Consider the following 20,890-nt stretch of genomic DNA (forward strand, 5'->3'; position numbering starts at 1 on the left):
TGCACAAAGTGTGTCCCAGCCTGCGCCCTTCCTAATCCCCTGGAGGGCTCACCATACAACATCCAAGATGGTGGTTCCCCTGTGCACATGCACACGGACACACACACCCTCCATGCACACAGCTCCAAGTTAGGCAACCCAGACAACCACCTGGCTTTCTCTGGGTGCACACCCACATGTGAGCTGCACATAGGGACCAGGTTCAAGCAGAAAAGCCTCCTGAAACCTTACCCATTACGGCACAATGAGAAGGCCAGGAGGGTGGCCATAGCCAGCATGGCAGCCTCACCAGTTAGCCTTCACTGCCCCGATGTCACTTATGAGGTAATGGGCTAGGCAGATGCCAAAGATCAGGAGGAGGGTGATGCCCACAAAGACCCCAGCCACAACGGTCAACTTGTCCTGTAGCCACTGCTCAGACTGGCACACACAGCTGTTGGTGTGGATGGAGCCTTGCTGTTCCAGCTCCAGTTTGTGTCAGATATTGTAGCCACACTGGGTGTTGAGAACATCTTCTACAAGGACCCTGACACAGCAGGAGAAGGACATCCCGCAGTGCCCCAAGCTCAGGTTCAAGTCAGTGCAGTCAAAACAGTTATTGAGGTGCCAGTCATTGGGTCCTCAGGCTCAGCAGCAAGACAAGAATTCCTGAGCAAAGTAGAGGTTCTGGAGGTCAATGCCATCCCGATAGGCCTTGACTTTGCTGATGAATAGGTTTAGCTGGTCTCAAATTCAGTCCTTGAAGTCGAAGGCCAGGATCCCTGTCTCTAACTCCAGGAAAATAATGAGGTGGAGGAACATGGAGAAGAACTTGAGCAGGAAGGTGTTCTCTCGGGGGGCCCGGATGCAGCTGGCAAAACCCAGCACTGACATGACACCCCCAACCTCTACAAACAGCCACACAAGGCCTCTCAGATCTGTCATTGCTGAGATGGTGGAGAGAATGAATGCCCTTCTTACTCCAGGCCCAGAGGCTGAGTCCAGAAACAGGACTCCCAGCACCCAGAAGACAGTGTTGAAGCCAAACAGACAGTGTTTCTCACAACAGCAGACCTCAGGGGCCTGGAAGTGCTGGTGCGTGCCAGCATAGTGAGCAGCTGCCCACCAGCAGGGAACCAGAGCTGGGGGCCAGGCCCAGGCCTCCGCCAGCCGCCCTGGGCTAGAGCCACCCGGAGCCTAGCCTGGTGGCTATGGCTTCACCAGAGAGCTTTTCAACACATTCAAGTTTTCTTCTGTTATTTGAGACCATAATGCCGTTCCCAGTTGTAATTAGCAAAAGCAAAATGAAAAATGAAGGAAAAAAGAAAATGCATTTGAGGAAATACATGGAGGAAAATATTTGGGGGGTGAGTATAATGAAAACATATCCCACAATTCAAGACTAAAGAAAAGGCTAATATCTGAGGAAAAAGCAAAAGGCAAGACAATGCTATGGTGATAACCAAATTGCCTTCACATTACCCCTTGCTGGTTTTGTAGTAATTGCTACATACAGGTGAGAAGCTAAATTGTTTTTTACACCCTTCTAAACAGCCAGAATATTTTCACATTCAGTCAAGACCATAAGATGAAAAGACAGAAAAAAATACGCTTTCTTCTTTGATTCTGAATATGGCTTGGTAGTCTAAAAGAAAATGGGGTGGGAGAGAGGATAGAAACTGAAACAGCTCCTCTTCAGAGGGCTGCACATTGCGGTTTCTATCCAGTGCTTCAAGGGAGAGATGCACACAGCCACCCAGGGGTCCATTGCCACTCCTAACTGCAGAACGCAATTATATTAGGTACTTCATGCTTCAAAAAGCCAGGCATTTACCAAACGAATTGCGTTTATGGCCAGAATATTAATGACTGTTATCATATTCGATGCATAATAACTCTCCAGTGAGTCATTTCACAGAAGTTGTCATTTACAAAAAAATAAATAAATAAGTCAGTGAAAGGGAGGCTCATTTTCAAAGCTAGATTTTTCCACTTTTATTTTAGCAAGCTTTATTTTGCCTCAGAATGCCTGCGTTGGTGAAGTTCAATGTCTGTGCTAGATTTGTTACAGGACTCATATAGACATGTAAAATTCTCAGAGATGATCCTCTTATCCATGACTTTTAAGGGGGGTTTTATGGCCCCAACTGCACTACCATCACAGAAAAGTACTTATTTAAAAATAAGTACTACATTAAGAACTACATTTTTAAAAACTTCTTCCCTAGGTGATTTTCATGCCTACTAGAATCTGAATATCACAAGTCTAATAGAAGACATTTTTTAGAAACAAACTGATGAGCAAATCACAAAAATCAATATTAGAAGAATCAACTTACCACAACTTACCCATCTTCAGTAGGTTTGCCTGAAGGTCTATCTGAACGAAAAGAGGCATGTGCCAGTTGCCCCTAGAGAGATGCTCAAAGGTGTGGTAACTTCATTAATTTAAAATTACACAAGCATGCTGAGATGCATTTTCATTTATGATCTTTTATAGTAAATATCAGTGTTTTACACTGTATATTTTGCCTTTCAAGAGGTATGCCTGACTGATATCTAATGCCATGTTTAAATCTACAGGTACCAAGAAAGAATAGAATAAACAGAAGTGACAAAAGGACCAGAATTGAAATATCAGCCCAACTGCCTGTCATCTGCAAATACATACACCAGAAAGCCACCCAGACAAATTCAAAGGAATATGAATGAGTAAGTCTGGTATTTATATTTATGTTGCATAGTCAACTCTGCATGTTTGAATCACCTGGACAGCTAAAAAAAAAAAAAATTATTTGTTGGTTGTCTTATTGTTGAGTTTCGTAACTTATTTAGATATTTTAGTGTAAGACCTTTGTCAAAAATGTAATTTGAAATATTTTCTTCCAATCTTGAGCTTATCTTTTCATGCATTTAAGTGTCTTTCATAGACTGAAAGTTTTCAAATTGGATAATCTCCAACAGAAACAATTGAAGCCAGAAAAAAAATGGGGAAAAGCTCTTTAAAGTGCTAAAAGAATTAACTGCCAACTTGGAATTACATACCTAACAAAATAGCCTTCAGAAATGGAAGTAAAGTAACAACATTTTCTGACAAATACTGAGCGAAATCATTGTTAGTATGAGTATATTTAAAAAAATAAGAAAAGTGGATTTTCCTACAAAAGGAAAATGAGCAGAAATACAGGAGAAAATGGAGAATACTAAAAAGAGTAAATACGCAGGAAATATAAATTAATATTGACTATTGTAAATAACTGTAATGTTTACTTAGTTTAAAATATAATTAGAACTAAATGCATGAGAACAATAATGAAAATGGTAATGGGGTTTTAAAGGAGTGAAAATGTTCTAAAGCAGAATTGGGAAAGTGATAATTATTTGAGTTAGCTATAGTAAGTAAAAAAAGTACAATATAACTCTAAGTTAATCATTAAAATAATAACAAAATTGTGTTTTAATATATATCTAATATTTAAAAGAGAAAAACTGAAATAATAAAAAAAGTGATTGATCTGAAAGGGAAGAAAGAAGAAAACAAAGAAATAAAAAACGTGAGAAGCAGAAACAAATGAAAATATTGTAGTTATAAAATCAGTTATATTAGTAATTACATTAAATGTAAATGGATTAACATTTCAAATAAATAATAAAGATTAATTTTTGCTAAAATTCAGTCTACCTCCAATTTGCAAGCATTACTAGGATATGGTCCTCAAGGGTTCTTATTTTAGAGGCTGGTTAGTCTTCGTCTTTGTGGATCACAAGACAACATGAGTTCTGTTCTTCAGAGTTTTTCAGTTTCGCTCTTCAGCCTCCTGACATAGCTTCAAATTTCTCAGATGTTTGAAGGGAACACCAGCAGTGTGTTTAAGGCTGCTTCACTCACTAGATCTGCATGACTACCAGAATTTCTGATAGTTTCTCCCAATAGCAGCCTTTTTTCAGGGTCAAACCTGAGTTTTTAGCCTCTACCCTGTGCCCTCTTCTCCCTCCGCCCAGAGGTATCCAGGTAAAAAGAGGATATGGATCCTCACTATCAACTCACTACTCTAGGGATCTCAGCTCTTTCCTATTTTAATTTCAAGATTACCTTGGTTGATCTTTGTTTCTTAAACACGGCAAGAAATTTCACCTTACCTGCCAGGTTTTTTTTCTTAGTTCTTGATCCCTCTTGCAACTTCAGATTTTAATAAATGTCTTTTGCAGAAAACTGACCAAGTGGTTGGGGCTTCTAAAATTGCCAATTTAAAAAATATTTATTGGTTTCTGTATTCCCCAGTATCAGTCTGACGCCTGGGTTAAGCTCTATTTATAAGCCTGCATTTAAAATTGGCAAGTACCCTTGGGAAAAACTGATAGCTAATTGTCCACTTACATCTAAATTATTCTCCTTATCTCTGGAATTTTAGTCCAAGTAGCTTCTTAGATTTCCACATTTCTCTGATACTTTTTAAAATATGATTTTATTACTTGTCTGGCTTTTTTTAAAGTTGTTGTCCATAGGAGAAAAACTTACTACATCCTGTCATGGCCTACCATGAACTACTACATCCTGTTTGAAAACAGAAGACACCTTACTTATTCTTTAGCACATAAATATGATCGGCCCTTTAGAAAAGCTACAGTAAATGAAAATCTCCACAAGATTCACCTTTATGTATACATTTTCTTACCTTTCAATAAATATTTTTATTGGCAAGCTACTTAAGTATGTTTTCCCAGTGTTCAGTTAAACATGATTTTTATGTGATCATGCTAACCAATGAATATGGAAGTATTCAGTGACCGCTTGAAAACTGCAAGGGTTAGAAATGTCGATACTGATGCTGAGAGTGGAAGGTAGGCAGTGGTCACTTACGAGAACTTGTTTCTGAACTTTTTTTTTTTTCCTCAATTCTTCTATTGGGTTGTCTTCTTATTATTTAGTTATAAAAATTATGTATATATTCTGGGTAAGTTCTTTATCTGATATATATTTTGTGAATATCATCTCCAAGTATGTGGGTTGCCTTTTCATTGTACTAATGGTGTCTTTTGGAAAGCAGAAGTTTTGAATTTTGATGCAGTACAATTTACCAATTTTTTAATGTATCATATTTTGCATGTGTATGAAATTTTTGCCTAACCCAAGGTCACAAAATTTTTCTCCAGTGTTTCTGTGTTTCCTGATTAAAGTTTTATGGTTAGAGCTCTTACGTTTAGGTCTATGTTTCATTTTTAGTTAATTTTTATATGTTTGGTACAAGTTATGAGTCAAAGTTTATATATAAACACATATATATGGAATATAGATATCCATTTCTTCATGTACCACACATAGAAAAAATCTTTCCCCACTGCATTGCCTGATGCCTTTGTCAAAAGTCATATCGATTTGTTTCTGGACTCTCTATTCTTCTCTGTTGATCTATATTTCTATTCTCATGCCAATACCATTGTATTAATGCTTAATATTTTTAAAAGAAGGTTATATCTATAAGTTAACTTTAAATGTATTTCACAAACTTTGAAATCAATAGTATTGAGTTACAAAATCTTAAGACAAAAATTTAAATGATTGAAGTAACATTTTAAATATGGCTAAATTTAAATCTTTGATAACCCATAAACAAATGCTAACAAAACAGAAAAGAGACTTTTAAGATAAAAATAAAGCTCTATGATTATACATAACTTCAGACTCTGAAGAAAAAAAGAAGTTATTAAAATTGTGAAAAGGGGGCATTTACCAGATTTACCAGAGCTGGCCACATTAGTTGCACAGGAGATTACTGGGGACATTTTTTAAAGTATCGATACCTGATCCCCAACCCCAAAGAAATGGAATACTTTAAAAATAGGTCTAGATTTGAGAACCACATAACAATCCAATGGATATTCCAAATATAAATAATCAAACATGCTTAATCATTGTGAAAGGAGCATAAGGAAACAAATATTCGATACAAATGTGAGGACTGCAATGTAAGATATTTGAGAATGAGCTAAATATCAGAGAAATACGCTATTTTTTAAAATAATTATTAAGGTCTGTAGAATGGCACATATTTACACAGACATGGGTATTTGATATTAAAAGATCCAACTTCCACCTCGTAGAAGGTATTATGTATTAATAACTATCATTTTTTAAGTAGCTCAGTTAAAGTAGCTCAGTAGGTTGAGTTACCCCAGGAGAAGATACTGAGATAATGATTCAATGCAGTTATTTTATTGGAAAATGACAGTACGAGAGTAGAGAAATGATAAAGGAAAGGGAAGGCAGCTAATGCGTTTTTGAGCTAGCTCCACAGTGATTGGTTAGAGCTTGATCTTATGCTAAAATTCTGGAAAGGCTGCAAAACACAAGCCCAGAGGTATCCTGAGGGGGTAGGGAATTGGTGTACCAACACCCAAGAGTCACTTGAGAGCTTCTGGGATAGAAGTATTATTTACCAGGGAAGTCTGTCCTTCCAAAACTTCAGAAATAGCCTTCAGGCAAAGAACAGCATATATTGGCAGTTAGAAGTCCACCAGAGTATACACAATTGATCAAGTCTGGGGGGAAAAAAGAAGCACAATTAGATTTTGCTGCAATATGCTAGGAGACTTTGAGATTGCCTTTAATACATTATTTATAATCTTTATAAACACTACAAGAATGTTTTTTTTTCTATCTTCACTTTAAAGAGAAAGAAACCAAGACACATTGGATAAATGATTATTGTGTGCCTTTTATGTATTAGGCACTGTTCTAGACATTTGGAATAATGAATAAAACAGACTAGATATATGCCCACATGGAGTTAGTTTATAAGGCTACCATGTAAACCAATACAGCTTCAGACGTAGATAAAAGCCGAGAAGAAAACCAAGGCAAAATAAGGGAATTGAGAATGACAAGAAGTACCTTTTTTAGATAACTAGTGTTGGGAAGCCTATTCTTAAGAGATGAAATTGAAAAAAAAAAGAATCAAATGCAGTGAAGAAGCCAGCCACGTGAAAAATTCCAGGCAGAGGAAATAGCAGGTCCACAGCCCCAAGGTGGACCTGTGTGTGCTTGGTGTGTGTAAAGAACAAGGAAGTCTGCATGGCTGGAGTAAAATGAGGGAGAAGATAGTCAGGACTACGGTAAAAGGGTAGATCCTCAGGCCATAGTGAAGACTTCACATTTAACTTTAGATTTAATCCTAAGTGTGGTAAGGGTAGAAAAAGGAAGATAAGTTAGGAGTCCATTGCACTAATTCAGGAACAGTGATGGTATTAAATGACTCTGCCAAGAAGATAGAATCCATAAGTCAAATGCGAGTCTGTCTTCCTTTCAAGCCGATGATTTTTGCATTCTATTATACTGCCCCCCCCCTTTTACAGAGTAACATTTTCATTTCTCTAGAGCTCTTTTAAATGTGTGCATCGGTGGTGACTCTTTGCCAAAATAGAAAAAGAGAAACAAGGGAAATCCCCCCAAATTAATAAATTAAAAAGAAATTCCATTTAATAAGCTATGGCTGCCTTATTTTTTCAAACTCTGCAAAGTATGAACATTTTATGAATAGTAAATCCCTCTGCAGCAGTAGTACTTCACAGTGTCTTTGACTGCCAACCCTCAGCATCATCTTGTGAGATGCCCAGACTTGCCGAAATCTCCAATTGCGGTTTTTCTTCCTGCTGTGTGCTGCAAGTTGAAAAGAACCTGGTCATTTGTTTCCTCCACGAGCCTGAGATATTTCATGAATTCACATTTATTTCAAGGATACTTTCCTTCCTTGTGGGGAAACTTTCAAGTCTCAAAGGTCAGCAGAAATCCTTAGAATACACAACTTTTTTCATCTTGCTAACAGCAGGGAAAGAGTACAAAGACAGAACCTAACAGTAAGAAGACATAAATAATAAAAGGAATGGCAACGCATTTGCATTTGTGTTTTTCAGGCAAAGAAAGAAAACAAAAATAACCCTAGTGCAGCAATAATTACCTAGTTAGCATTCTGGAACCTTGCTGGGTTTGTCATGCTGCAGGAATATTGATGAGAATGACTATGAGGGACTTTTGTCTAAACAATGACAGGATCATGACACTTCACAAAGTGCAGACTGGCTTTTACAGACTTCCTGAGTCAGTCCTCACCAATACTAGCCTTCTGGAAGCTCCATTCAGATATTAGTATTAGGCAGGTGACTGTTTCTCCCTCTTCTTCTCTCAGAGATGCAATCATCTTCTATTGCCAAAGTCAATAGTAAATCCCTCTGCCATTATCAAAACACTTGAAGAACACTGGTGGGGTGGGTCCTGGATAACAATTCACAACGTAAGTACACAGCTTGTCCTTGAGCATCCTAGGGTAGATGAAGACAAAAGGGACAGTAGAGTAGAGCCAAACTGCCTGGGTTAGAATCCCAGCTCCTCCACTTAATAGATATGTGAGCAAATTGCTCAACCTTCAATGTCTCAGTTTCCTGATCTGAAAAATGGAGATGATGATGATAGTATTTAGGATTTTTGTGAGTTAATATAGAAAATAATTCTAGAATATTGCTTCTCATGATAATGTGTATTCACACACAACCTTATTCACCCCCATCCTCACAGCCTAGCCTGTGTCCCCAGAATTCTACTGGCCACATATCCCAGGATTGGGCTGAAGAAATAGAGCATCACCTAATTAGGAGATTCCTGGAACCTGTCCTGGAAACCTCAGCCAGGCTTTCAGGGTCCAGAATCATCATTCCCAGATGGCATCAATGCATTGTGAGAACATGGATGGATTAGGATTGTCCCAGGGAATTCCTAGCCAGCTAACAATAACCATTTAATAATGCTTCTCTGTTACATTGAATTATTTGGACCCCAATTGCTTCATTAAAGAAGGGTTTTGAAGTTATATGTAAATAAAGCACTTAGAACATAAAGTAGTACTACATATACAACCATTGGGTATTATTATTGCTGCTAGTAGTCTGAGAAAAAGAATTTAAAGGATAATGGTCACCACTTCTATATGTCCATCTTAGTAACAATAAGAGAAAAAAAATAAAACAAATTATTTTGTAATATTAAAAATAAAAAGGACATTCTTGATCTATAAAATAAAATGTCAAGAGATGACTGCATAAATGTTCACATTTTAACTGGTTTTGTCTTGTAGAGAAAGGAGAAGTAATTGCTGTTTGGAAGAGAATTTGTATAAAGCTCATCTTAATGGAAATGTACATCTTATAAAAAGTGAATTTTTAAAATGATAGTCTTTGTATCCTATTCACCTCCTCTGAGCCCAGTAAGATAATGACAAAATCTTCAAGAGTATTAGTGGAGTTGTCTTTTTTTTCTTGCTACAAATTTTTTCATCACATTCTTGTGATAGAGCTTTTTAACGCTAAGTATCTAAGAAGTTAGCAGGATGCGGGGGAGCAGAGAAGGCATATTGGAGAGGGAGTGCCCGCCAGTCTCCCAAATGTTCTCTTTCTGTTCCTCATCTCTCCAACTTGACTGTCCTCATATGTAACTGAGGGTGCTATGACCCATCCATGGAGTTCCTGTAGGTTAAGTATCCTACTGTTTGGTACTCACCTGCTCCCTTCCTCAGATTCATAAATTATACTTAGAAAATGAAGCATCCCTGGCACAAAAGACCAGAGTCCTCGTATACTTATAGTGAATAGTAATCCCATCAAGGCCAGGTAAGAGGTGGGATCCAAGCCTCCTAAACCCAAAGAAAAGTGCGATTTCCAAGAGTGTAGAAAGGAGGAGTAACGTACTCAGTAAAACCTGAATGACATTAACTGTATGGCTTCATGTAATCAAAGAAAGGGAGGTGTTTGCCCATCTGAATTCAGGTCTCTTACTTTGTTCTGATTTAGAGTCAATAAATAGTATTTTTGAGTGTTTGTTGGATGATTGGTCTTTTAAATCAAAATCGAGTTTTTCATTTTTTTTTAATCCTCATTACCATAAGCTAATATTAACTAACTTTTCATTCTGACTTTTCCTGTCATTCATGGTGGCAGCCTTTTCATTACTTATGTATCGCCAACCACACACACATTTGCTTATGCATTTAAATATTTTTAAGCATAAATTTGTTTTATATATTCACTCTCATACTCTTGGTATGCAGTCCAAATCTCAAGAAACAGTTCAGCTTAAAATTTCAGGTGCTTGTGAAAAAGAGAAAACTAGCTCATTCGTTGGCATAAGAGAAATCAGAGGAAAAATAATGGGCTTTGTTTTTTATTGAAGGCTTCAACACTTAGCCTAAACTATCTAAATATATGAAAGTTAAAATCTGTATTTCTGAAACTTTGGTATTTAACTCCAAATGCAGACTACAAATTTTATATATACATATATTTAAATGTATATATTTATTTCAGAATTAAAATTAAAGTAAAATAATTTAAAATATTTTCTGAAAAGTATTCTAAGAAGAAACTATTTTATTAATTTTATTTTAATAATAAAACAAATTTTTTAATAATTTATATAGTCTAGAGGAAGATACTATTAACAATCTTCCACAAGGGTGTTTTGGATATGTGTGCATATAAAATACCAGAATAACATAGAGCTTAAGAGCATGTGTTTTAGAGGCAGGACCTGAGTTCAAATTTTGACTCTGCCACTTAACTTATTTAACTTGGGTTATTTACCTTCTTTGTTCCTCAGTCTCCTCATTGACAAAATGGATAAAATAGTGTATCTACCATACAGTATTGTTATGAAAACTAAATTCAACAAATGTGGGAGAATACCTAGCATAAAACAAGTACCTGATAAACACCAACTATTGTTATAAGAGGCTCGACACCGAAAAGGTATCCTAATTTCAATTACCTGAATAGGCCCGAGAAGTACATTCATAGTTCTACTTATTTCAGTTCAGTAAAGTAAAACTTAGACCCTATTTGTATTTAAGTTCCTCTTTGTTTTCTAGTTAGACCGAACACAAACATACCTGAAAAGATCTTCAACCTTACTAATATTTGAGCAACCTGAAATGGGAAAATTCCCTGTTCACCACTCAGATTAGCAAAGTTAAAAAAAAAAAAAAAAAAAGAATACTAACTCTCATTGCTGGTGTGAGGTGCACTGTGAGAAAAAGGGTCCTCTTCTACTGTTGCCAGGAGTCTAAATGAGCACAGACCTTCCATAAGGCAATTTGGTAGTATACGTCCAAACCCTTAAAATGTATGTTCCTTTTGATCTAGAAATTTAATGTCCAGAAATTAACCCTAAGAAAGCCTTAGACAAATGAGCAGAGGTGAATAAACAGGATGATGGCTACAGTGTTATTTATAACAGCTTTACATTAGAAGCTACTTAAAAATGGGTACAAGTTAATGACATTGCGCCATGTCCATAAAATAGAATTCAATAGGATCATTCGTGAAGAAAGTTTTAATATGAAGAGATGATCAAGTGAAAATACCATTATTATAGTATAATTCAGTTTCTTGTAATTGCACATATGAGTGTGCATAGAAAAAGTCTGAAAGGCTATTCACCAAAATATTACCAGTTGTAATCTCTGAATGATAGAATTATAGGTGATTGATTTTATGCTTTTCAGTAAACTACTGGTGTTTTACAAAGAAAATATATTACTTTCATAATCATAGAAACACCCATGAAACTGGTTATTATATGATTAATCCATAGAAACCTCTAAATCTACAGAAAAAAAAAACATTATGGTGTTAAACTATTAAACAACAGAGAAGCAATCAAAAATATGGCTTTATATGTTCTTTAGCTTTTTTATTCCCCAAGCCAAATGGTCTTTCATATGGGCAGAATAACCTAATAGAATTCAAATCAAGGAGGCTCTTTGGACCTGTACCTGGGATAGAATTGTGACTTTTTGTTTGTCTCCCCTATACTATCTGTAGCCTCAGGACACTTTATTTAAGTTAATGCTTCTTCAATCTGGCTGATAGGTATAATTTGAAATTCATTGAATTGTTGACATGGTTGACCTGGGCCAGTGTGATTCAAGGTTAACAGGTCTAAAAGGAAAAATGAAAAGAAGGTTTCTGGTATTCATGAAAGGCAATCATAGAAGGGCTGGCTATTCCAGAACAGTGGAGTTAATGAAAAACTGTCTTCTGTCAGTAATACCAAAATTCTAAAAATTCATATATTTAACCAGACCTAAATAATGGTTAAAATTGAGAGGGCAGGAAGTTTTACAAAAGGAGATTGACAGCCAAAAATCAGTGATCCAAATTTTATGCTTGCTAAGGAAGGGTTGTCAGATGTAGGCAAGTAAATAAAATAACATTTCTGTTTTGGTAACCTAAAAAAAAATATTAAGCTTCTATTAGTTAATATATGACCCTAAAAATAAAAAAATAAAAACATTATCCGAGAGTGTCAGAATCAAAAAGCACATTAAGAATTTTCTGTGAGTAGACTATTGCTTTAAAAAAAGCCATATATAATCCCTCATATATTACTGTATATTTGAATCATAATGGTCAGGAAGGCCCTTTCCAGAAAATATTCCAATAGAAATTTATGTGAATCACAGATATTTGATAAAATCAATTTGATAAGGCAAGATGAATGTTTTAACAAAATCATTCCAGTGGCGATGCTTATATGTGAGGGGGGAAGCAAATGAGAGAGTGAGTAAAAGAGGGAAACATTTAGTAGGTAGAGGAGAGATAAAGACAGGAAAGATAAATTAACCTAGGAGTGAAGAAGTCTTGAGCTCTTCTCCAATCTCTGTGGGTAAATCTACAGATCTTGGACTCTCATTGATCATTATAAATAAAAGATGTGAACTATAGATGTCTGAAGGTCTTTATCGCTGTAGCGTTTCCTTAGTCTCTGCCTCTCTTTCTGTAGACTGCCATGTTATTTGAGGTGGCAAACTACAAAATGGCAAGTTTCAGTCAGAGGCTACACAAATAGGCCATTCATGAAAGTGTATTTCTCTTCAGGAGATCACTAACATCCCCACACTAATGTGACACAGATAGACAGAGATCAATGTAGGAGATTTAAGTAAACAAATGAAATGCAAGTGACCTGTAAAGAGCTCTGTCACCCACTCATTGAAGAAAACCCATTTCAGAGAGTAATAACTGTAAAGGTTTAGCAGTTTATAGCTTATATCACAGATACTACCAGTTTTAGACCATCAGTAATTTAAGTTGTTAAAATTACATAATATGCCAGTTTGTTCCTCCTATGATTTCTTTAAATCATATTTCATCTTTTCTAAGTTTAATCAGTACTATTACTGAACTCAAGGGGATCATTCTGCTTGCACATGTCAAAGCCAAAATAGACACGGAAAGGAGTTTTCAGCAAAGAAAGTAGAGATTTATTTAAAGTGAGCTAGTGCTCAAAGACCTGACTCCCCCGTGGTCTCTAGGGGATAGGTCATATAGGGGAAAACTCATTAGTAGCTAAAAGTGTTGGGGTCATGGGCTCTACTGATTGGTTGGGGCTACAGTCAGAGGCGGTTGATCATTGCATCAGGTCCTGATGTCAGTCATGGCCTCCTTCTGGCTGTTTTCAAGGGGATGCTGGTAGTTCATTCTGCTTTCATGGATGTGGAGCTGCAAGGCTTTATATTTAGTTTGATTGAAACTCTCTTTCTGTGGTCAACAGACCTGGGGCCTCATTCCCAAGACTGTTTAATACTGTCCTAAGGACTTAATGATTAAGAGAATGGTCCTGCAGTGTGCAGAAGGATAAGGAAAGCACAGACTTTTGAATCAAGGAGAAAGAGAAACAGTCATTTTTAAAAAGTGAAGATTTGCATGGTTACAGTATTCAAACAATAAAGGGCTACATTTTAATTTTTTTAAAGGCATGCTTGAGCACTGAAGTATACACTTCGGTATCTGTCAGTTACTTTTCATGCATGGAGTAATTTGAAAAGAGAAATCTGTTCTACCCTAAAGAGAAAGAGAATCTTCCACCAGATGTCTCTTAGCCAACTTCATGAATATTGTCTAAGCAAAGTTAAGTAGCCACTAAAGAATAAATCTTTTAAATGCAACCTTAACACATACTGAACAACATATAGCCATGAATGAGAAATATGGTGGGAGCTTGACAGATTTGTGTCAGACATGACTCCTTGACTCCTTTACTCCTTTTATTTCCTCCCTCCTTCTGCTCACTCATGCCCTCTCTATCTGTCTGTCTGTCTGTCTGTCTCTCTCTCTCTCTCTCCCACCACTCCATCCCTCCTTCGCTCTTTTTTTCCTTCCTTTACTTTTTTCCTTTAAGCAAAATCTGCTGTTGAGTTTCAGGACATTTATAAAGGAATATTTTTATTGATGAATTATACCTTCTGCAGAATATATAAGCCTGAGGAATTAAATTAATAGGGTGCATATTTTTAACATATGATAAAGAACCAATTTGGTTGATGAAATAATTTTTATAACTTCAGATAATTGTTTTAAATGTTGACCATTTTAAATTTCAATAAGCCCTTTAATGCCTTACTCCAGAAAAGTTTCATGAAAATGAACAGAAAGAAAGAATAATAACTAGATCAAAATGAGTTCATTGCAATTGCAGAGTGATGATTGTTATAAACAGGAATGTACCCAGCCAGTGAGAAAGATCTGGTGAAGCATGTCAGAGGTGGATGCTATGTGCCATTTCCTTCACATCATTACAGATGAGCTGTAAGATATAGAAGAAATAGAGAAAATACATTAATTTTATCTTTGAATGATATGGGTGGGACTAAGCATCATCTTCAAAGCCACACACATAAGGGGAAAATACAGAGAAATCCTCAAATGTACTGAATGATTTATCTTGGTGATTGTAGTTGCCTGAGAAATATTATGCAGGGACAGGGGTAAGCTTTTGAGCCAAAACGACACATGGCTACCTCCAATGCTTAAAAATTTTCAGTGACTGCTCATTTTTTATCACAGCAAATCCTCAACCACTCCTCAGTATACACTCTACCAGAGTTTCTGGTGGACTCTGTTAACTCTCTGTCCATAAGCTCACCAGGCTCAACATTGCCTCTGGGCCTTCAGTCTAGTTCTAACTGATTTCCCACACCCTACCTCTTCCTACTACCGTCCCGATTTCACCCATTCTGACCAGTGTCCTCCCTTCTCATTTACACCTAACACTTCCCACTTCCTCTTGGAAGCTTTGTAGTCATTTCATCCTGCATTGATCACCATAGTCTCTGGACTAAAAAACACTTCATATGCTCTCTTGTCCTATTCATTCATTCATTCATTCATTCATTCATTTAAGTTTTTGCTGTGAGTCTAATCTCTCCAACTATAGTCTCCAACTGTAGCTTTTCTTAAAAGGTAGAGATTTAAAATCTCCTGTTTATTTTTTTTTTATTGAATCGAGTTGACTCTACAATGATGAGTGTGTGGGTTGATTGTTGCCAGGTAATTTTAATAATAAAGTATGAGTGTTTTATCTCTTTCACGTCATCAATTGTTTGGCACTTTAATGATCAATTTTCATAATCATTTAATCAACAAACCTTTATTAAGCCCCTTCTAGGTTCCACACACTCTACTTTTAGACTGAGATACAGAATTAATATGACTTAGTCTCATAACTTAATAGATAACAATCCTGGACATTTATATGAATAGCATTATAGTTTATGAAACAATTTAACAGATTTTATTGAATTTAATACTCACAGTAATTCTTTATCACTGATATTGAATGTAAGCTAGTAATATACTAATTTCTCTCCAGAAATCACTCTCCTATCAATTCCATTCCCATCAAGGGGCACATTTCTACTCAGCATCTCATACCATCACCCATGGCTTACAGAGGAGGGATATAAGTAAGTTTTTCATCAATGCTCTTCCCCTTTCATTTATATATTCCTTGTGTCATTGATAGATGGAGGATCTTCTGGGCCCTCCCTCAAGAATATAGCAGGCTAGTGGGTTTTCCTGAATTACATGGCATAGCCACTCTAGCATGTCCAGTTAACTTAGCTTTTTGATACCATCTCTATTTGCATGGTAAGAATAGCATTTTTTACATAGTGGTGTCTTCCTCCATGCTTCTAAGACAGTTTCAAAGGCAACATCAACTTTGTTTCCTAAGGTACATTCAGGGTGCTAAACCCTGTACTACTTAAAAGTGCTCCTATCTAAACTCTCCCTTATCTGCCTTTTTATTCTTCCCTGCTTGATCCAGTATTCTCAGGATTCAGTTCATTACATGTTCTCTCAATTTCTGCTAGCACATGTTGACTAGGACCTGTAACTCCTCAGAATATAGCTATTTTTCTCACTTATCAATCCCAGCTCTTTCACAGTTGGGCTGAGTGGAGACTCAGCTCTAGCTACTGGCCCATAAGCTAAGCAGGGAACCAAAGACAAGGCAGAGACTATACATCATCTTAGAGCAAGTGGAGAAAACGACTTTAACAGAGCAAATAGGACTACTTTTTCAGGCCCAGAGGGTTAAAGAGAATCTGGGGATATAAGATTTTTGAGAGTTATCAACCCAGATTTCTCTATGTCATATCTCAGGGTTCCACTTCTCCAAATATAGCTATATTTGGCATAGAAAACTTGCCAAATTTGAGAACTCAGCCTCTTCTATAATTCTGCTACTTTTATAATTAAGTTCTGATACATGATCCTCAGCTTTCTGGAGTTGAGAGTCTCTTTATATACTGCCAAGGAGAAAACTTCTGGCTTTTACACTCACTTTTTAATTGGTGATTAAACATCCTCAGTTTTCATTATCATTTTCAATATATTGATTGCTTCTAGCTATAGTCATCTAATCCCATAGTCATTATAATTACTACTTCTCCCTTGCTCTGTTATTGCATTAAACCAACTCCCCTCCCACACACACACACCAAAAAAAAAAAAAAAAAAAAAGTACTGGTGTAAAACAACAACAATATTTGTATATTTACAGATTGGGGGGGACAGAAATTTTGACATGGCACAATAAGGAGGAATTGCTTTTCTCTTCTTCATGATGTCTGGGATATAAGCTGGGAAGACTCACACATCTTAGAGATACTTGAAGGGCTGAAAACTGAATATATCTGAAGGAATAGTTGCTAATTGGGGGTAATTTTTGTCCCCAAGGAACATAGCAATGTTTGAGACATTTTTGTTTGTCACAACTAGGGGAAAGAGAGTGCTACTGGTATCTAGCAGAGAGAAGCCAGAGATACTGTAAAACATCCTGCAATGTTCTAAAGACAGTATGCCCCATATCAGTTCTATTCGTAAGATATTAAAACTCTCAGTGCATTTTTTTCTACCAGTATCAAATTCCAGTTCCTTGCCAAGGAGATGTTAATAGTTTCATTCCTATAGCATGTCAGGAACTACTCATCTTCCGTCTACTACCAGTGATGGAGTTCTCCTTGCTATTCAGTAGGGGGAAGGTGGTTATCTACCTCCAAAATTTCATTTTGGAGTCTACTTTTCAGGATCACTTCTTGTCCCAGCCTTCACAGATCAGTGTTCTGAGAAAACAGACCCTGAAATTATGAGATTTGCATATGATAGATTTTTTGTGGGGGAGGGGGAAATGCTTTCAGGAACAACACCTCTGAGAATATAAGGTAAGAAGGACAGGGCAGAGGAAAAGTTAACTGTAATGAAATTGCAACACCCTCAGCCTGTCCTATAGAGAGCTCAGAAGATGGCATGACCCTTTAGAGATGCCTGTAATAGACACAAGAGGTTCAGGCTTTTGTCTCCCTGCGTTGGCCAGTTATTGAATGCAGGCTGCTACCTCGGGTGAGGCATAACCTTGGGCAAAACAGTTTCATTAGGCTGAGGGCAATTTCCAAAATAAAGATATGGTTATGAGCCTTCGGCAGATAACACTCCTGCCAGCTGGAGGAACGAATGCCTAAAAAGGGACCTCATTGGTCAAATATTATATTTGACCAAAGAAAAGCTTTTATGATCCACATTTAATTTACTAGGGAGGAAAATTATCATTTGCCCTTAGTGAGTGCCCTATAATTATTGTTTGGTCTACTTTCAAGTCGAATTGTTCAAGATGTGCCCCTTAAGCTATCATGTAATGGCTCATCTTTGGAGGAATACGGCAGTTACTGCCAACAGCTTATAGTTTGGATGCAAATAATTCTAGTTGCAGACCACATGATTCAAATATTTTAAGCAATCCAGTGGCAGGGGGTAGGGGGCGTTATCCATCTTTTTTTTTTTTTTTTTTTTTCAGTGAATAGTTGACCCTTAGCCCACAAGATATTTTATTCTTCACCTCTGAAAGAGAGTTCAAGTTTGTGTAGTTCCCTGGAGCTCAGCTCACAAAATAACTACATGGGCCTTGTGTCACATTGCTTTCAATATAGGAGAAAACAAAATTGTTGGTAAAATTCCCAAACTGTCTATTATTGTTAATTAACACTTATCAAGGTAAAATAAAACCTGTGGTTGATTTTTTTTTCCAAGGAAGACTTCTAAATGCCACCTCAGTAGAAAATGAAACCCTGTGGACTTTTGGAATTCTTGGAATTCTTATGGACTTTTACATTGGAAATAGCAATGTCAGTATATGACACACCACTAAAATTTGAGCAATTGAAGGTAGTGAAAAAAAGGAAACTACCTCTCAGTAGCAAGGCCAAGACTACAGTGAGGCAAATGAAGTGCTTAGGAGCATTAGCTCTTAGGTGCCAACTCTGCTCTTGCATGACCCTGAGAATGAGTGCCTCCTAAAATTCTGCACCCAGGCCTCTCCTGACTCACCCTAACCCCAGCCCTGTTCAGTAGGACATCTGAACGGGAATCAAATATGAGGTAGGTGGAACAGGCTTCTGTCTACATGGAGTATGCATTTATAATTTGTTCTAAGTGCCTGCCATCCTTATAAGTCCTTTACTCCCAAAGTCACCCCACTTTGTACCATGAGTTCTAGCTAATCTGGTCGTACACAATTTGACCAGGCATTGACATCTGATCTAGAGACAGTTATCTATGACCTGTGCCTTTGAGGTGGTCTGCCTTGATACTTCTGCTTAGTAGGAGCATCTCATACCAGATAGTAACAGTTTGAATCAGTCTAATCATCTTTCGGAGAACTTGAATGGGATTTTCAGTGAGAGTAAGCAGAGAGCAAAGTAGCACCAAATCAGAAATCCCAGAGAGAGAGGGTGGCAGGGAGAGACAAATAGAGAAAAGAGAGTCAAGAGAAAATTAGTTGGTGGCAGCCCATGAAGAATGTGGCAGAGATTGAAGGGTTCACTCTAGAGCATTGAACACTCACTATTTGAGTCATAATTAGTAGTTTATTTCAGAAATCAGAGTCATGGTTAGATCATGACACTAGCTTCAGACTTCTGTGGTTACTTCTGTATCTGAAATTGTGAAAGTGACATCCTTACTTTCATTGAAGCCTAACTATTCAGTCCTGAAATGTTTCTCATCTCTCTTTTCTTTTTCTTCCTAACAAACCACTATTTATAGAAATAAACTTTATATTTTCTTTTATATTTTGGGGATATGATTCCAGAGTCTCTCAATAAAAGTATTTTGTACTAAAATATCTTCCCCAGCTGCTGACCTTAATTTCTTGAATTTCATAACAGGTGATTCATTTGTTTGGGTATTTCAAGCTTGGTGAATCACCTGTTAAAATGCAAATATACCTGCAAAGGGAACATTTTGAACTGCTGCCAAATAATCTGTTATTTTGTTTTAGTTGCTAGTGAAACTCTTGAGAATGAAACGAAGAAAACCTCCCTAATTGGAGGATTATCTGATGGGAGAGGGAAGAAAGACTCTCCTAGATCAGCTCCATCTTATAAATTTTGGCCATACCAAACACCATGGCTGTGTCTACCTGCAGGTCATACTTTCACCTAGTTTGCATTATTTGGCTTAAAATACACTTTTGTCTTCAACTTCTCTTACAAAATAAGGTATTAAAGTGACTGTTGACTAAACCAGAACTGAGTTGCCACTCTGGTGTTCTAACATACAAAAAGAGCATAGGATCAGAGCAAGAGAGACCTGAGTTCAAATCCCGGTTCTGCATTTTGTGTGCTGGGTAACCTTTGGATGGTCCTTTTGCTTCCTGAAGTGTTTTCCCCTTTGTAAAATAATGATAATAAGATCTTTTTTAGGGCTATTTTGAAGATTACAAGTAATATAGATAAAACACCCAGCGCTAAATTGAGTCGCAGTACCCAATTTTTAAAAAGATACCCAATCATAGCTCTTATGCATGAAGATTTTCAACACCCTAGTAAGTCATACAAAACTTTTGCTTTAAGTTGAAACCTCTTTGCCAAACACTTAAGGTTCAATCAACCTTAATTTTTCACCATTTCGCATTTACAGTCAGGCTTGTATCCACACTAGGCTCTCTTTGGCTTCTTTGCCTTCATTGAGACAATGCATGATAATGACATTATCACATTATTACACCATATTCTATGGTTTACAAAGGGTTTTTATATATTATCTCATTTAATCTTATTTGAGTCAGGAAATAAGTTTTACAGTCCCTGCTTTGCAGATGAGGAAACTAAGGGCCAGAAAGTTCAAATGACTTGCCAAGGTCACCAAATAAGTAAGTAAGAGGATTAGTCCTAAATTTCAAACATTCTGAGTTCAAAGCCCATGAGGTTTCCACAGTGGTTCTCAGCATTGGCTGCTTATCTGAGTCACCTGGGATCCAGCCCAGGCCAATTAAATTAAGATGGCTTTGGCCTGAGCCTGGGATCTTTAAAAACTTTCCAGATCATTCTTAGGCCAAATTAGTCCAGTTCCAGTGAAAGTCCTGACTTTGCAGTGGAACTTTGCTCAACAAAGTTAGGCCATATTTTCTCCCTTCTGGATCTCTTGTTGTGTTCATTAGCAACTCTACATAATTAGTATTTCATTTTAGAAATCAGAGAATGTAAACTCTGGGAGGAACTTTAAATCCTTAATTCCTCTGGTTTCAAAA

The 20,890-nt window shown here is 36.9% G+C and overlaps 1 long non-coding RNA gene and 1 pseudogene across 1 annotated transcript in view; one reads left to right on the top strand and one right to left on the bottom strand.

Annotated features, from left to right (window-relative positions):
* The window catches only part of LOC107501463, a 40,875-nt gene that overhangs the window by 3,692 nt on the left and 16,293 nt on the right, over positions 1-20,890 (top strand). The window contains exon 2 of the long non-coding RNA XR_001594773.2: positions 2,563-2,691. This is a non-coding gene — a long non-coding RNA (uncharacterized LOC107501463). The remainder of the gene's footprint in view (positions 1-2,562; positions 2,692-20,890) is intronic.
* On the bottom strand, positions 286-9,951 carry LOC107501462 (annotated as a pseudogene).

The sequence above is a fragment of the Rousettus aegyptiacus genome, unplaced genomic scaffold (genome assembly GCF_014176215.1).
Source record: "Rousettus aegyptiacus isolate mRouAeg1 unplaced genomic scaffold, mRouAeg1.p scaffold_m13_p_6, whole genome shotgun sequence".
NCBI lineage: Eukaryota > Metazoa > Chordata > Mammalia > Chiroptera > Pteropodidae > Rousettus > Rousettus aegyptiacus.